Source organism: Pieris brassicae, chromosome 4 (assembly GCF_905147105.1).
Source record: "Pieris brassicae chromosome 4, ilPieBrab1.1, whole genome shotgun sequence".
In the NCBI taxonomy this organism is placed as follows: domain Eukaryota; kingdom Metazoa; phylum Arthropoda; class Insecta; order Lepidoptera; family Pieridae; genus Pieris; species Pieris brassicae.
Genome location: NC_059668.1, coordinates 3,769,065 through 3,787,264, shown reverse-complemented (window position 1 = coordinate 3,787,264; position 18,200 = coordinate 3,769,065). Strand labels below are relative to the sequence as shown.

At 34.0% G+C, this 18,200-nt stretch overlaps 1 protein-coding gene across 6 annotated transcripts in view; it reads right to left on the bottom strand.

The window, feature by feature from the left end:
- Positions 1-18,200, bottom strand: part of LOC123708263 (homeotic protein antennapedia) — a 146,100-nt gene that overhangs the window by 52,533 nt on the left and 75,367 nt on the right. The window contains exon 1 of one of the 6 annotated variants that reach the window (XM_045658896.1): positions 6,496-6,853. The exons of the other annotated variants lie outside the window; for them this stretch is intronic. The gene's annotated coding sequence lies outside the window, so the exon portion shown is untranslated. Of the gene's footprint in view, positions 1-6,495; positions 6,854-18,200 lie in introns of those variants that run through there. 6 annotated transcript variants of the gene reach the window in all.

Sequence of the window (18,200 nt, the reverse complement as noted above, 5' to 3'; positions counted from 1 at the left end):
AAGTTTAAGTATAATAATTGTTATATATTACCTACAAATAATTGTAAATAAATGTCCAGATGATATAATAATTTTAATTATTTAATTACCTTAAGTATGTTAAATATTAGATACATAGACGTTATCAATATAGTGACAACTACAGAAGCATTTACTACGAACATGGACAGATGCCTTTGTCCATTCATTTACTGTAGAAAGTGGTTCAAAAAGTTATAAATAGGATCGATTTAAGTGGTAAAGCCGGGTCCTTTACCCCACTGATAAGATCGCATTAGGCCAACGAATGTTACCGCTTGCTACCGGTTTTTGTCGAAATTCGAGGGTTATTAGACACATGGGATATGAAATATGTCTTTTTCGAATGGGCATTTTATAATTCTAGTACTGATAAAAAAGTATAGATCTGATTTTTTACTTGCTTTTGCGACTTGCTAGTTGCTTGCCAAAAGAGCAGTTGTGTTTTGGGTCTAAGGGAAGCCGGTTTCCTCACGATGTTTTCCTTCACCATTCGATCGAATGTTAAATGCGCACATAGACAGAAAGTCCAATGGTGCACAGCCGGGGATCGAACCTACGACCTCATGTATGAGAGTCGCACGCTAGCTCATATATTTCATACATTGCAGCAAATAAATGCTTAATCCTTTCAAGAATTTCAAGTTTTATAAAGCGGATACAATTAGAAAATACCTAGTTAATTTTCAGTTTGTGACTCATAGTTGATTCTGATATTTTTCAAGATAAACCCACGAAACACCCACCTCAGTCTACGTTTAGACACATCACGAGTGTCTCTAGCGATAAATAAACTTTATTTCTTTTTAAATATATCGCGGCTTAATTTTATGTTCTCTATTTACGTTTGAAGAATGCGCGGAAAATATATTAACTGTATTGTTCGCGGTGGTAATAAATTAGACCCTTAAATTATTTTAATCATGTTAAAAACACGGCAGCTACGCTAAATATATACGCTTCGAGCGTGTTTCTATCGAGAATCTTGAAATCTACGAAAAATTTTCATAATAAATACTAATTGTGAAGAAATTTGGACTTTACAAAACTTTTACTTTAACCGTATTTATGATTTGACAAATGAAAATGTTAATTTTTAGTATGTTCAGTATTAATAACACTGAGTCCTACCAACCCAGAGTGTTTTATTACAAATTTACGGTCATTTCATGGCTTAAATATATGGATTTTAATAAATTTACCACAACTCCAATCCCAGGCAAATCCTTAAAGTTAATCAGGAATCAAATGTTTTTTAAATTAGTACAGATTACACAAGACCAGATTTAATCGATGAGATTTCTAAACTTCTCTTTCCTCACAGAACTGCTACAAGTACTAGGTCGTTAGGTCGATTCGCAACAGTCTAGTATTACGAAAAAAGCAATTTATCAAGATTAGTACCAGAAAGTTATCCAATAGAGAATTCCGATCACATTCAAGGGTCTTATTCTGTAGGCGTTAAATCCACTAATACATTTCGAGCTGTGTCGACATCGAGCAAAAATCACTGGCTGATACGACCCGCATAGCAAACAGGGATTGGAAGAAAATCTTCATTCATCGGGTATTTCTTAGATAGACTTTTAGACCTCAAAAGTCTGCCACATTTCACCGTTCTTCAAGCTTTGTGCCTAAATATTTAAGTATACAATTTAAATCGCAGGTACTTGGATTTATTTAGAAATATAATTTATTAAAAGGGGACTTCCTAAGATGTACAAATCGATGTGTGATACTAGAGATGTCGTGTTTTTTTTTTTTAAATTTCGACGCTCATTTACCTGATATTATTAGCAGTCATTTAATGTAGAAGCTTGTTTTAAAAGTTCCAACGATTTAATATATACACAATTTATGTGGAAATGTCAAATAATTTTCATATAAATTCTAACAAAATAATTTAATAATATCACAGTTGGGAAAGACTAAGGTGTGATTTAAAGCGGACATTCGGATTATTGCTTAATGCAAACATGTCATTAATCCCGATTTTTATTACAAAATAAAAATAAATAACAAATTGTAACACGGAATCGTGGTCAAATAAAATTCATGGCATTGCTTGAATAGTTTATAAAGACGTACTAAACAGGCATCATAAACATGGCATAGGGTTGCCACATGTGTTCTCTCTGTGTACACAATTTTTGTTCAGTTACTTCTGGTAATAGCGACATTTGATGTTCTTTTTAAGGTACAAAATGTAATTTTATTGGTAACCCTAGGTGAAGATGTGGGATCTGATACATAACAATTTAAAAGCCGGCGCACGCGGCGACAAGCAACTCTGTGTTCTCAGTCACGCAATATATCCGTGTCTATAAGATGAGCTGATACCAATGGCGTTTGCTTAATTGGCTCCTATAAATATAGCCGATTCGCCTTCAGGCTTGTATTGGTCGTCAGTGATGGTGTTAGTTCAATGAGGTTCTATCAGTATTGCAATATAATTTCTATAAACTACCACAGCCACTTTCGTAAGCTGACTCCCCTCATTCATAATCTATAGGTATGTCTTAATAGCTATTCGTTAACATATAACTTGGACTGTATTTTACTTGTTATAAAATTCATAAAAATACATGTATAATGTATTTTTATGAATTTTATTTAGTTAATTATTATATCTCTTTATAATTATTATTGCTCTCTCTTGACAGCATTAAGGAATATTGCTTTTAACGGAATTAACACACAAAAACCTCCATTTAAATATCTTCCATATAAAATGTTATCACCCCTTTATTCACTAACCAAATACATGCATATATACATTTTAACAAATATATATATAAAGTAATCCTACAGCTAACTTAACTTAATATAACTAACTTTTAAATATAATAACTAAAATATATTATTAAAAGGAGAAGGAACTTTTAGGAAAGGTTCCGAAGACACTGGCAGCGTTGCCTCTTTGAATAGGTAGACTAATTCTTTGTCTGACGTAGCTAACAGCTCTTCGGTCTCTTGTGATGTTGGCTAACCTTTTTGCTATTTCCTTAAAAAGCCTTACAGCGCAAGGACCACACGGACCAAGGGTCTCGACACTGAACGGGACAAAAATCATTTTCGGGCCCTGCATTTGCTTTAGCTTTTTAGCCGATTTATAAGGCACCAGCTCTGTTATTGGTTCCATGTAGATGGGAAGAGGCCAGCGTGTCAGAACAGCTTGCATCCCATACTAATACCTGGCCCATCATACATGGAATCAAACTCATACCGTCCGGTCTTTGCCATCGTTTCTTGCAATACCAGTCGGCTTAAGCAGACTTGGCACATTGACGGTGGCAAGGGCGTATTATATCGTTAAGTGACATACTGACGCATGTATTTAGTATATTATCTATGTATTACCTATATATGTCTATATATAAAAGTATCATCTTATATTGAAATCAAATAACGACTTTAATAGAAACTTCAAGCTTAAAAATATTTTTATAACACGTTTGATTGATTTTAAGTAATTATGTTTACAAGTGGGTTTAATTTGATGTGTCGTAGGTTGAATATATTAATTATATAATTTACATAACATTAACTGAACAATAAATTATACTCATGGTAAAAACGTCGCATATTCATTTGTATTGCGACACTAAAGCGGGTAAGTAATATATAGGTTAATTCTCAATATCGTTTATTTAAGATAGTTGGCGTCTAAATGGACAGAGAATCTTTTATAACAACTTTTTGGGCTGCCGTATCATTTCATATACCTTATTTCCATGGTACCGTGGACCCAATAAAACTTGTATACGGACGCTGATGTCGACAATTGAAACAAACATGTTTATTAAACGGTACGGTCGGTACAGAACCATAGTCCATGGACCACGTGTTGCGCCTTGACAGCTACCTCCTTCAAGTAATTATAATGGTTAGAATCCAGGGAAAATGGCTTTGTAACATTAGGGAGTGCAGCTGAGCTGCTGTGTCTGGCACAGGACAAGACACACTTTAAGAGACTGATAACCAACCTCCAGTAATGGCCACTTAAAGAAGAAGAAAGTATATAGGTCCTTTTGTAGTAATTGGAAACGCTGATCATGTGTATATAATATTATGACATAAATACAATAAGGACAGTGAGTTGAAGGTGTCACTTCAACATTTGAAATCCTATTAATTTTAACGAGCATGAAAACACCTTATTACTAAAGGGCAACAATTTTCAAATGGTTGCGTATTTGTTTATAGGTAGTCAGCTGAGCCATTTGAGCATTAACTGCCGACGACCGTTTAACTCGTAATACTAACCTTAATTGGTATATTGAGATTGTTGCTTTAACAGCTTGTTTTATGATTAAAGTGATAAATGTCGTTGAGCAGTTGATTTTGTGGCGTCTAGTTTTTTTTACGATCATCTTTCCGCTTTTTGATTGAATTTATGCTTCCTGTTATGTTTTGAATTTGATTTGGATAATTTTATTCATGTTAATATGATATTAGAAATCTGGTCATAGACGGTTATAAATGTGAATTTAAGATAAACAAATTGTGGTATTTAATTGATTCCTGTATCTAATCTACTACCGTGACCGTGGGGTATCGGGTTTGGTTACCGGTCAGAAGAAAAAATTATAAAAATCTATATTCTGCCATTTGGTTGTGAGGAGACAGTGGTTAATTTTCTAAGCTCAAATGACTACTATAAACCATACTGTGATGTATGAAAATAAATGCCTAAGAAAGGCAATACCAAGATGGGGTTTCAATTCTATTTTTAAAAATGAGTTTTTTTTTATTACAAAAAGGATATTCAAACAACTACCCAAACATATTCATACAGAATATTCGCAATAACACTTTAATGTTTTTGCATCTCACTGCCACCCGTTATTTCGAATGCTTGATTCTGGCGTCCACTAGTATTTTAATTACTTGTTTCAGAAATGATTTATTTTGCAATCGTGCACAAATGGCAGACATGCTGTGTTGTGGTGATACAATGTTTTTATTGGCGTATTGTTACATGTTTTATTTCCTTTAATCTTTTTCCTGATATGAACGCTGCATATTGCAAAGACCTCATTTTTGTACTTTCAATCAACAATTATATAAATCTTAAATCTAAATCTATGATTCTACCTAAGTGTATATAATGATAGCACTGTGCGCAAAGTCCAAACATTCGCTGCAAAAATACTGCAATTTTCTTCGAAGTATACGTGAGTAAATATACATAAAAAAGACTTAATATTAATTTAAAACAAATGCACATTTAAATGAGATACGAAAAGTTGAGGATCCATCGATTTATACAAATGAGAGGTCTCGCATATTAAAATTACAAAGCGAGCTTTCACCGGCCACCCTCGCGCCACAAACAATACAATTTCAAATGTTCACGATTTTTCGTGAACAAAATAAAATCTTGCGCAAGATCGTCATTGTTACCTTTTGAGACATTGTATTGCACCGTTAGTCGACGCAACATTGAACAAAAATGCTTGACACACAAAGAATTTAGGTATGATTTATTGTAGTCATTGTTTTTTAAATTTTTTGCTTAATATGAATTGTAAAAACGTAGTTTTTGCTGTATTGTTTCAATTGACCACAGATATTTTTAGAGTATTTAACTACACTGGACATTAATTTACAATTTAAATTCAAACCGACGTTTAAAAAGTAAGACGTTCCTTTCCGTTTTATATTTTTTCTTGTCTCTTCAACATTTCCCATGAGCATAGAGAGCGACACTAATGTAGCATTTAACTGCAAATTAGGTGATATGTATGTGTGAATTTAAATTTGTATGGATCTACACACTTGGAGACGCATGAATTATATGACACCGTTCCATTAACAGATAATTTTAATAAAGTTTTATTCGATCATCCACCTCTTTTATGCTCTTATTTATTACTCGAAGCGAAATGATAAAATGATTAACGATCCAAGAGAAAGCGAAAAACAAAGGCCATTCGACCGGCGATTCCTCATGTTAACTTCAGGTGCTATATCAATCTATCATGTAATTTATTTAACAAACAAAAACAATGCATCATAATGAACCGCAGACGCATGCTGGGAAATTATTAATTAAAGTTTGGGCGCGCACAGAGATGCATACAGCGATCGACTTTGTTTTGCTGCTATGTTTCATGTCTATATTCAAAACAATCGCAGGGCATTCGATTTACGATCGGCATTTGTTTCAGTCTAAATATATATTGTTTGAGGCGGGACAAACAATTCTCGGATCGCGAAGGTACGAAATGTTGTCGGTCGGCAACCGTGTGTTTGTCAACTGCCGCGGTCTTCGTGTCTTATTGCGTTATCGCAGCTTAGTAACAAAATAATTAAAAAATGATCGATTATAAACAATACGTAATTCTCGAAATACCTATACTGTAAGTAGTTGGCGCAGCTTCGTGTTATTTTAAGTGATTTAGGAATGATCTAGGTTAGACACATTACGTTCGAATAAGTATAAATGTGCACAGTTTTACAAAACAAGCTTACCTGAAAACACTCCTGATTAACACAGAAAAAAATTAGAGTTCTCGTTTCAGCTTAATCTACAATCACAATGAATTCATACAAAACTGACCCTGTATTTATTTGAAGATAATCTATAAACGCTACGGCGCTGCTACATAATACTTTGTACTTTAAAAATACTAATCTCATCTCTCTACCGAAGATATACAATTTTGTACTAGAAAACGAAAAACTATCGAACTATAAGTGGTAACACGTCCGTCTATATAGTGGTCCAGGTAGGAGGAGGATTTGTCGAACTTATTCAGTTTCGTGGTGAGCTCGGGGGCTTAGATCGCGAGCGTGGCTATTCGCGCGGAATAGCGTGCGTCGGACGGCATCGCTGGGGCGGCGGCGACTGCTGGCGACGCAAGCGTCCGCGGGCGACTGCTGGGCGGGCGGCACGACAGCAGGGCGGGCGGCGCGACGGCCGCGCGCGGCGCACTGCCGCGCCGTCCGACCGAGGCCGCCCCTCATCCCGCGTCATGTCGCCTGATTAAAAATTCTTCACAAACTTCCTTTAACAGCATCTTTACGCTTGCCTAACGAGCTGTTACCTTCATCAACGTGCATACGTGCTTTGATATAGATTCCAGCTTATTTGTGTGAGTAAGAGATCAACGAATAACTATGTTTATTGCTAAAGTAATAAATAAATAAAGACATAATTGAAATTTGGTATAAATAATTGTGTTTGTAAAGTACAAAAGAGAAATTCATTCAGTTTAGTTTATTCATGACATCTTTTAAGACAAGTAAGTGGCTCGCCTTAACACAAAACTTTGGTTTTAGGCAGAGTACATTTGAACTTCGGTGTACGTTCACAAAGTGCCCTATTGCCCTTCGCCTTAAGTGCTTGGAGGACTTTGTATATTTATAGTACGAGAGTTATTCATAAAACATTTTTAGTAAAAAACGCTAACACCAAAGTATGAGAATGCTAGGCTTTCTAAATAAAGATAATTGAAAATGTTATCTTCTCACTTTTACAAAGCCATTATTATTAATATATTTAATAAAGTAATAATCGTGTAACTTTGTTGCTAGAGTAAAATAATTCATCTTTTATTTTACACAAAAAATAACGTTCGTCATTTTCTGAAGCGGCGTGTCTATGAATAGGGAACAAAATTCCACCTACGATGAGGCCGGAGGACCCCTCTAATCGCCCTCCCCCTCATCCCTCACCCCGGGACACCGTGACGACCCACAAATATAATTTAGGTAAAACTTTCCCCCTATTAATGCGTAGACATTGTTTTGAGTGCATTAGCTATGATCGATTTGAGTGAACTCCATTTATGAAAGGTTCATATTTTGACGATGCGTTGCTTATGTATTAATTTTGTTTTATATTAAATTGGACTATAAACATTCTTTCTTTTTCGTTATACTATACACCCGAAGTAGTAGTATAATCCCGAATAGTATATGCGTGCACAAACATTAAACTAAATGATTGTACATGCGATAATTCTCACAAATAGAATATAAATTGAACATCATTGAAATATTGCGCGAAAACTATTGAATATACGTACAGGGTACGTTTCGAAACTACAGTTTGCTCGCAAAATCGCGACACACTTTTTAATTTATTTCGTCCACAAAAGCATTGTGCTGTTTTATTTTCATTTCAACGGCGACTTGCGCTGTAGCGGGATATCTATTTTTATTTATTCCGCTCTCGGATTTTTTTCTCTTTTTCAATTTCGTTCCGATCGACGCGGGCCCAAGCGGAACGTAGACGAATCTCATTTTAAATTAAATTCGACTCCGTTTTGCATATTTCTTTCGTTCTGCGATTCTAATTGGTTAAATTAACATAATATGATTTTAAGCTTTAGACTTTGCCTGTCGGTGAAGCATCTATATAATTTTAATTAGATGAGGAAAAAAATCTAAATAAATACTTGTATTTACCACGTGGAGCTATATACAGACCATTTTGTTTAATAGTACCTATTAATAACTTGAATGAAGCTTTGAAAATATTTATTATTCTTTAATGATTATCTGCGTTAAACATTATAATTTATACATGCTAACGTAAAGATATATTCTAATAATGTGACTACTACTATAATGATATGACTCAGAAGATTCAATTGTACCTTTTAAAAATTTTGCCCGCCATTACGTGTGGCAGAAAATGTGAACTGTAGATTTCCCCACTATAATATTTTTTCAACAAACAATAAATAAATTATTATTATTATTACTAATAACGTATTATACCTACAACAAGGTTTCATTCATCTGAAGCGCATGTTTCGACCTTTGGATAAAACAGTAATTAAATAAATGTAATGTATCGTATTCATTGCAATGTCGCGAAAACATTGATAGTGAACGGTAGCCGATATCTGGTTAATGAATATGTATGTGGCAGGTGCATCGACATGATTAAATAGGTGCCACCAACGATTTTTGACAGTATCGGTTGATATCGATCAGTTTTCGATAACAATTAATTGTCGGATCCTTAATTTCGATTATATATTTTGATGTTCTTTGGGTAAGGTATTAAATGGCGCTACAACTAAGTCTTTACATCAGACTTTTAGATTTCCTCTTTGACTATTTGATCATATGATCACAGACGTAAATTTTTGGGACTGTCGGTTTTCCTATGAAGCCGGTTTCCTTCATAGCAGAAGCAACTAAATTAAAAAATAAATTGACCAGAGTTCAAAAACTTGCCCTGAGGATTTAGGTAGGTTTATGTAGATATTTGAGATATATAATAAAAATTCTCAACTAAACATTTCCATAGAAACAACAAACAGAAAGCTCACCTCTTAAGAATTAGTAAGCTTTTTTCTTGAAGAAAGTATGCGGTCTGGAAATGCCCCAACGGGTATGGCTATAATGGTGATGAAAAGCGCTTTAATTAATTCGTCGAATAAAGCCTCCATTTACTATTTTATAGATGTGCCCATCTCGATACACATTCTTAAGCCGATAGACATAAGATACTCCGAATATTTCTCCTGTCAATGTCCTTATATTATAATTTATATACGTAAATATTGGGAGTTATATAATACAAGTTTCTATTTCAGAAAAGATATAAAGATACATATTTTGATTATTTAATGTGTGTGAATATTGCTTGTATATACGCGGATACTTATTTGATACGTTTAGCAGGATATTGCAATTTGTTTATTTTCAGGTATAATATATACACTATGCAAAACCTTCCCTTGTTAGTAAGTAAGAAGTAGAAAAGGGCAATAATTCAGAAATACCTACGACGGTATTATTTAAATATTACGTCAAATAGTGTACTATAAATGATAAATGAATATGATTTGAAGAAATTTTGACCCATAACAATTACCGAAGTTTCAGTCTAGTAATTTTACAATGAAATTATTAAAATTCAAATTACAAAAAATTAATTGCCATACGCAATTATTCTAAACGCTCTAAATCTTAATGATATAATTTTAAATTAGTTAGCAAAATTAATGCATATAAAATGCTCAAACTTTAATGTAATAATTTAATCAACGGCTGTTAACACGGTGTAATTACATAAGAGTTTTACATATTAGTTTAAGATGGGAATTATTTAATTGATTAAGCTATATATAAAACAGCAATAAACCATCGAAGTTTATTAATTATTAATTGACAAGCCATCGCCACGTCTGACCAATTAAAATTCTTAATTATTGTTAAAATTTTATAATTAAACTAGTTTTAATGCCAAATGGATTATATATAAAACATATAGATTAGAACAATAAGTCAGTGTTGCGACAACTTCTTTAGGTCTGGGCCTCAGATTTCTGAATCTGTTCTATAGTCTTGCTCTTTCGCGAATTTTGTAAAGGTTAATGACATTCATAAGCACGCGCTAAGGCCCATCTAAACTGAATAAAAGTTTTTTGATTTTATTTGTTTCACGATCATTTTTTTAAAATCTAATAGCCATAGGTTATCAGCCTTCTATGCCTGACACACGCCGTCGGCTGTTTAGGTATGTGCGCATAGAAAAAAAGTGGGTACATTGGTGCACAGCCGGGGATTGAACCTACGACCTCAAGGTTGAGAGTCACACGCTGAAGCCACTAGTCCAATATTGCACATATCTCGTTATTAACTCACCCATTTTCTGCGCCTAATAAGTAAATAATTTACAATATATTTAAAAGTTTAGTTTATATCTGTCGCTGTTATGCAAATGAAAATCGTTACTAAAAGAACAAAATTTAATTTTGTCTAGAAAGTTTACATGAATTATTTGCTTTTTTAAAAATGAATATGCATAATGTTATCGATAAAGAATTTTAATAGTTCCAGCTAAAATTCCAGTGTACTAAAACTTTTACAACGCACTAAATTAAATCAGGATGTTTCTTAATTAATTCTACTCGTGTTTGGAGCCGGTTTTATTTCCTTTAGAAAATACAACTGGTGTCATTCCCATGGTAAGTAGATCACATGTAGCGAATACTTCTAAATTCAAATATTTCGACTAATGGTGTATAAATAATTTACGTATATATTTAGCGTAGCTGATATGTATGCGACGCGATGCGCCCTACAGTTAGTCTGCGATAATCACACTTTGGAGTGGTTAGCAACCGGAGAGTTCTCCAAGGACTCGGAGTATGATTCGGAGTCAAGGATTAGTGCTAAGTAACTCTAAAGGATGAGTTAGTTGTTTATCAGTGTCGATATTTTTTTAAGTTTGCAGAATACGTTCTTACCTACATTGTATAGTTAATAGGTAGTAGTTCAACAGTGTATATCAAGAGGAAAACTTATTTGTGTCTGTCTTGGCTGAGTGGTAGATATTAATTAAATGCAAAAGTAAAATACTACAACCTTCAAAGTATTATTCAAATTTAAAATGCAATACAATTGTCTCTATACTATAAGTTTGATATTAATTATAGCGTTAAAGATGTTAATACGATTCTATATTTAAATATAATATGAACATATTTTGAGTATGGAACTGGAAATCCATTTAATAGCGATTCAAAATACTTTACTGAACTGAACTCTTACATTTTGGTGCACTTACAATTTAACTTAATTCTATAATTTGGTCTTGAATTTTGAAATCTGTTATTTGATATTTAATTTTGGAATTATTTCACAACCAAACTCAGATGTTCCCGTAATACAAAAAAAAATATTCTACTTAACCATGGCAATAAATTCCAAATTCAAAAATAAAAAGTGGACATGCATGCGGCTTATTTTTGATTTTTCGTTTGAGATTGCTTAAATAGAGCGTGATTTATGCACGGACGAGGTGCTATTTCCGACGAAGAGTTTGAAGATTTATACGAATTTGAAACACGAACCGTGACACAACTAGGAGAAAATTTTAATGAGTATTGCCTTATCAGAAGACTATTTTAAGTACGATTGAAAATCTTGTAATATACATTTACGTGATATGAAATATGAGGTCCTTATATATGAAATTGGCGTTTTGTCGTACTGGCCTTTGACCTCAAATACCTCCTCTTTGGTTAGAAATTTCAAATTCAAATTTGTACAGCTATTTACTCATGTATTTGTGCTTCGATGACCGTCATTCATTTGTTTTTTTCTTCTGTTTTTTTCTGTTTGCGTCACTCATTTTACAAAATGGAAAACTTAAAGTATCGCATTATTTACGAGTACGAGTTCCGCCGTGGCACTAGTGCTGCGGAAACGACTCGAAGGGTGAATGATGTGTATGGCGGTCATGTTGCAAAAGAAAACACAGTTCGTTTTTGGTTCCATCGTTTTCGTTCTGGAAATTTGGCTCTGCTTGCAGAACAAGCCCCGTGGACGGCCTGAGACCCAAGTTGATAATGAAGTATCCATCGGATCCATCGCAAACCACGTCCGACTTAGCTGCAGGCTGCGGTGTTAGTGATAAAACTGTTTTAATTCACTTGAAGCAAATTGGGAAGTTTAAAAATCTTGAAAGGTGGGTACCTCACGAATTGACTAAAGCAAACCGGCAAACGTGCGTCGACTGCTGCGTTACATCAATGAACCGGCACAATAAAGAAGGTATTTTAAACCGAATCATTACCTGTGATGAAAAATGGATTCTTTACGATAATCGGAAGCGCTCAGTGCAATGGTTGGATACTAGCCAGCCAGCCAAATCCTGCCCCAAGCGAAAATTAACCCCAAAAAAGTTACTTGTAAGCGTTTGGTAGACTAGTGCCGGTATTGTTCATTGCAGTTTTCTCAAATCTGGCCAGACTATAACGGCTGATGTCTATTGTCAGCAATTGCAAACCATGGTGGAAAAGCTAGCGGCTAAACAACCTAGGCTGGTCAATCGCTCCACGCCACTGCTACTTCACGACAACGTTAGACCACACACTGCACAACAGACGGCTACCAAATTAGAAGAGCTTCAATTGGAATGTCTAAGACTTCCTCCGTACTCCCCGGACCTTGCTCCAACAGATTACTATTTTTTTCGAAATTTGGACAACTTCTTGCAAGGGAAAAAATTTAACTCTGATGGGGCAGTCCAAATCGCCTTCACAGATTTTATTGATTCCCGTCCGACTGGTTTTTTTTTAGTAAAGGGATCAATGAACTACCTATTAGATGGCAAGTGCATAAAAAACAATGGTTTATACTTTGATTAATTAAATATATTATGTTTAAAAATATTCGACTTTTTGTTCCTCCCATACAAAACGCCAATTTCATATGTAAGGACCTAATATATAATATTGTTGATGATATTTATATTGAATTTGATTCAATTATCAAATTCCTAATTTTAACCAAGAAAGAAAAATCGCTTTTCACAAGCATCGCAATAAACTTACATATGTATGTATCAATTAAAAAAATATAACACTAAACCGTTTAGCATGCCTTGTTTAAGCTACAGTGACGTCGTCTTTGATAAAACAAAAGTTTTACGAACGTATATTTAATCCAATTCAGTAAATAATACAGTTTATCTTTTAAGTTTTACCGAAGTAAAACAATTAGTTCGGGCGAGTGCTACAGAAAAGTGAAGCCATTAGTTTTCTGTTAGTTTTCGCTCCCTTGCACTTTTCCGGACCAAAAGGAAGAAAAGATTTACGTGGCCCACGTCTCGGCCTTATGTTCGATTCTCTATAACAGTTACGATAAATACTTCCCTGTAAAAATAGCTTTAATATGTTTGCTCGATTCACTTGTTTCATTTGCTTGTTTGCTTCGACTTACCGGTGCGTACTTACAATTAGGATATTCTGTTCTATAGATAGACATGAAATTTTATAAATTGATTTAACAATTATTAAACTATTTATGCTAATATTTCGTAAAAAACATGTTTTTCATTAAATCGGCGCTATCGTTTATAAAATACAGTTTTGGGAGATCGATAAAAAGATATACTTCAGCATTGTTAGTCTCCTAGACTAAATCTTTTATATTATAAAATAATAAATGCACCTTTATAACTTATCTCTGTTTATCACAGCGTAAATACTAACGGATAAAAGGAGACAAAAGGATACTTAAAGAGTGCATCGAATTAAGAATTCTATGAATAAAGGAGTAATGTATAAAATACATTGAAATGTATATTTAACAACCGTAATATTGTTGACATACGATATATCACCTAATAAGCCGAACTACTGGATCATTTAAAACAAAATAAATTTGAAAGTCACATAAAACTCTCGACACCCCAGTCACAGATTCACAGTTGCGGCGTAAATCAAAAACTTAAGAAAAAAAAACCCTTAAATAAAGAACTCACGTGAAAGTTCGAAAATATCAGCCGTGAATATAATTATGAGAGTGAACACCCGCTGGTTTCCGGCCTACGACTCCTACTACAGGAAATCACAAGTCGATCGAAATTTAAAAATTTGACTAACAGGTATAGAACGAGAACGTTGAAAGTATGGCGAATAGTTTTAAATAATTGATGTACAAATCGGAAACCGGAAACTATGTAACATTTTATACGGAGAACTATAAAACTTTTATTACAGTATTTTATTATGATGTTTAAATTTACGACAAAACTGTTATATATTGATCCTACATTTTATTTACCTTTTCTCTTGTTACTTATAAAGTAGTATGATCATTAAATCTGTTAGTCTTTAAGAATACATACTAATATGATGGTGAAAAGTTGACAACTCAAAAACCAATCACGAGACTCTAATGTTAAATTATACATAATAAGTCTTTGAAATTATTTACAAAACTAGAAAAATTGATATGAAAATATAGTACTGGTCGCATTATGTAGATTGTTCTCGAACTTATAAATAAAAGATATTCTCTAAAGTCTACCTGGATGACTCCCTTGAGCATTGCAAATACTATAGAAATTTCAAAGAAAATATTATTTAAAAAGATTATTAAAATAATTAGGCAGGGTTCTCTGCGAGCGAATCTAAACAATAGTGATTCTTATCAATTTTGGTAATTAAAATCGTGATTGTACGCGGGAAGCGCCTAAAATAGGTTATAAACGTAGGCGCACCTCATTGTGGTCATAAATTTTTACGTTTCACAGACTAACCTTACGCAGAGGGCTCGTTACACATCTAGAATGTTTTTCTTAATGTAGTTCAATTTTTGTTTCTTGTTATATGGATGGTTCGTTGGAAGATTTATTTGAAATAAAATATACTTTTTAATCCAAAACGTTATGTATTTAGTAATTATTCCTATTATTTTTTTTTAATGTAATAGCTGGCAAACGGACAAGAGGCTCACCTGATGTGAAGCGATAACGCCGCCCATGGACACCCACATTGCCAGAAGGCTCGCAAGTGCGTTGCCGGCCTTTCAAGAATTGGTACGCTCTTTTCTTGACCCTAAGTCGAATTGGTTCGAAAATACTTCAGTGGGCAGCTGGTTCATAGTGGTGGTGCGCAGCAAAAACTAAATTATGACTGGGAACCCTTATTAATTGACTTACATAGAAAAAAATATAAACCAGCTTACTTAATAATCGACGGACAATCTGTCTATGTGATGTGCGCATTTAACATTCACTTGAACGGTGAAGGAAAACATAGTAAGACTTAGAACTGAAAAAGTCGACAGTCGTGTGTCAGGCACAAACGGCTCATTAAAATGACCTACTTGCCTATTAAAATGACTAGTGATCATGAACCAGAAACCGATACCCAAACCTAAAAAGGTTACCCACTGATTTATTTTATAGTTTCATCTATATAATTATGAACTATGCAGCTTCTTTTGAATGATGTAATGACATTTATAACCGACAACATCTATTTTATGTTAAGCTCTTACAAAATAATACTAAGTGGAATAATTTAGCTTTAATTAAACCTGTTCACATTAATTAAAGGAAACTGTAAACGGAATTGTTTTTAAAAATCCAATGTCGACTTCATATAAACATGTTTGGGTGTATACAACAAAGGTTTCTTTTTATATAATAGGGAGGCAAACGAGCCTGCGGGACGCCTAAAACGGACAGTCATAGAACCATAGACAACCATTTTTAGTGGGTGCCTTGCCGACTTTGAGGGAGGAGTACACTCGAAGTTTGAAGAGTTGGAGGTCGTATCTCTCAGGGAGACCCCCACTGGGAGTCCACAGTTCGCTTATTCATAAAAGGAAATGCATTGTGAAACCGACCGGGAAGACTTCCAGCCATCAAGGTGATGTTGATGTAATTCAAAATTTCAAACACTATGAACCCAAACAATTCTTTATAACACTCACCGTAGTACACTTTAGAGAAAACGCAAAAGGACGTAATGTTTCTGCTTAGAGAGAGAAAATCAAGCCGATTAGTAGAACATTGGAGATTGACAATTCGACAAGCCCTTCGCTGAATTCGGTCAAAAGGAAGAAGCTGGCATTTCTATTAATAGTAGTAATTATTGAACAGAAAATTTTTCATTTAGATAAGTTTTTTATGTGAACTTGATATGTAAGAACTATGGATCGATTGAGCAGTGTTGGCTGAGGTCGCAGGTTCAACCCTCGGCTATGTATTAATGGACTTTCTTACTATGTGCACATTTAATATTGAGAGGAAAACAACAATGTGAGGAAACCGGCTTGCTTTAGACCCAAAAAGTTGACTTCGTGTGTCAGGCAGAGAAGGAGAAATGATCGTGGAACAGATACAGAATACAGTCTGAGGTGCAGACCTAAAAACCTAGTAGCGCCACTAAGTTTAAGATTATTAATGATTTTTATGAATCGATTGAGAATATATACCTATATATCACCATTGGACAGTTTTAATAATTAAATTATTCTGAGCTAAGAACGAATGTCTCCAATATCTCTTTGAATGTGATTAAATACTGCTATATTACTAAATTTCAAAATAATATCCCATACCTTAAAGTAAATAGAATCATTACTAAACTTCGAGTTTCAATTGGCAAAGCGCAGGAAAAATTAAGCAAATAGAAAAGTTTCACAACTTTTAAAATCCAGACAATTTTAAGCCATTTGCTAAAAGCTTCTTAGTTTGTAAAAAAACCCCTCGGACTCGGAGGACGTTAAAAGCAATAGACTTTAGGTTCCTTGAGACTAAAGTTAAATATCCATTTAAATCTTCGACGCCGGGGGTACGCCGGGGAATACAGCGCTGCAGCTACGAAAAGCGCTTTCTAAATTATCCTGTTATTTGAACCGTGAATGCTTGTTTTTTTTTACATTTAACTTATTTAAAGACTTAGTGTAACTACTAGGATTTACCTACCTTGAAAATGTTGAATTTGTTAATGCTATTCTAAATATAGCAAGTAAATAGTATGTTATGTGTTTCTGTACATGTTACAGATATGTAGGTTACGTAGGCAATTCGACATTGATAAGTAACAAAAAAAAGCAAGCCTTATTGACATAGGAATAAACTATTGTAGTACAGTTAGCATTTCAGAAATAAATAAGGTAGGTAAAATGTAAACCTTTCAGTATTAGATAAATAATAAAATACTATTCCGTGTCCAACAGGAAAATACGGTTACAATTTTAACAATGAAAATAAACCATAGCAAACGCCACAAATAACATTGTAACATTATTCATATTGATTGCGAAAATAATAAGCGAAAGCAGCGCTATGTTCAAAGAAAGCGCATCAAGCGATCTACCTAACAGTACATAGCTTTGTCGACGACGGCACTAAATCAATACGAGCCATCCACCCCACCCCCTTCAAGCTTTCCCGCCGAAAGCAGCCACCACCCTTGAAAAGCTCGTGAGCTGAGCTCCTACTTCTGTTCGGCTTTTGTGGAGGTGTAGTTCGAGCGAAACGTCTTGGGATTTGTTCTCCACTCTCCAATTGACAGTTTGCAATTTAAGATTTGTTTCCACGAAGTTCGAATCGTAGTTAGGATTCATGATTAAGATATTTTAATCGCAAGTATATTGTTTGAATTAATAGGTAAATATTGTTATATTGACACTATTGAGTTTTGTCTTATTTATTTGTTGCTCTGGATACGTTAAATGGAGTAGCTACTGTCAATTTTGTGCCTACTTGAACGCGTGTGTAATATTCAATTACGACAATTTTATGTTTTTAAAGCTTATTATATAATAAAAAAATGCAATTAAAATGCAGTTACATCAACTAGCAAATAATACTCAATCTAAACAACCAACCAATCACGAATGCGAAAACATTAAGACTACACGATCGTGGTATAATTATCCGTAATGTTTCCACTAAACGGCTG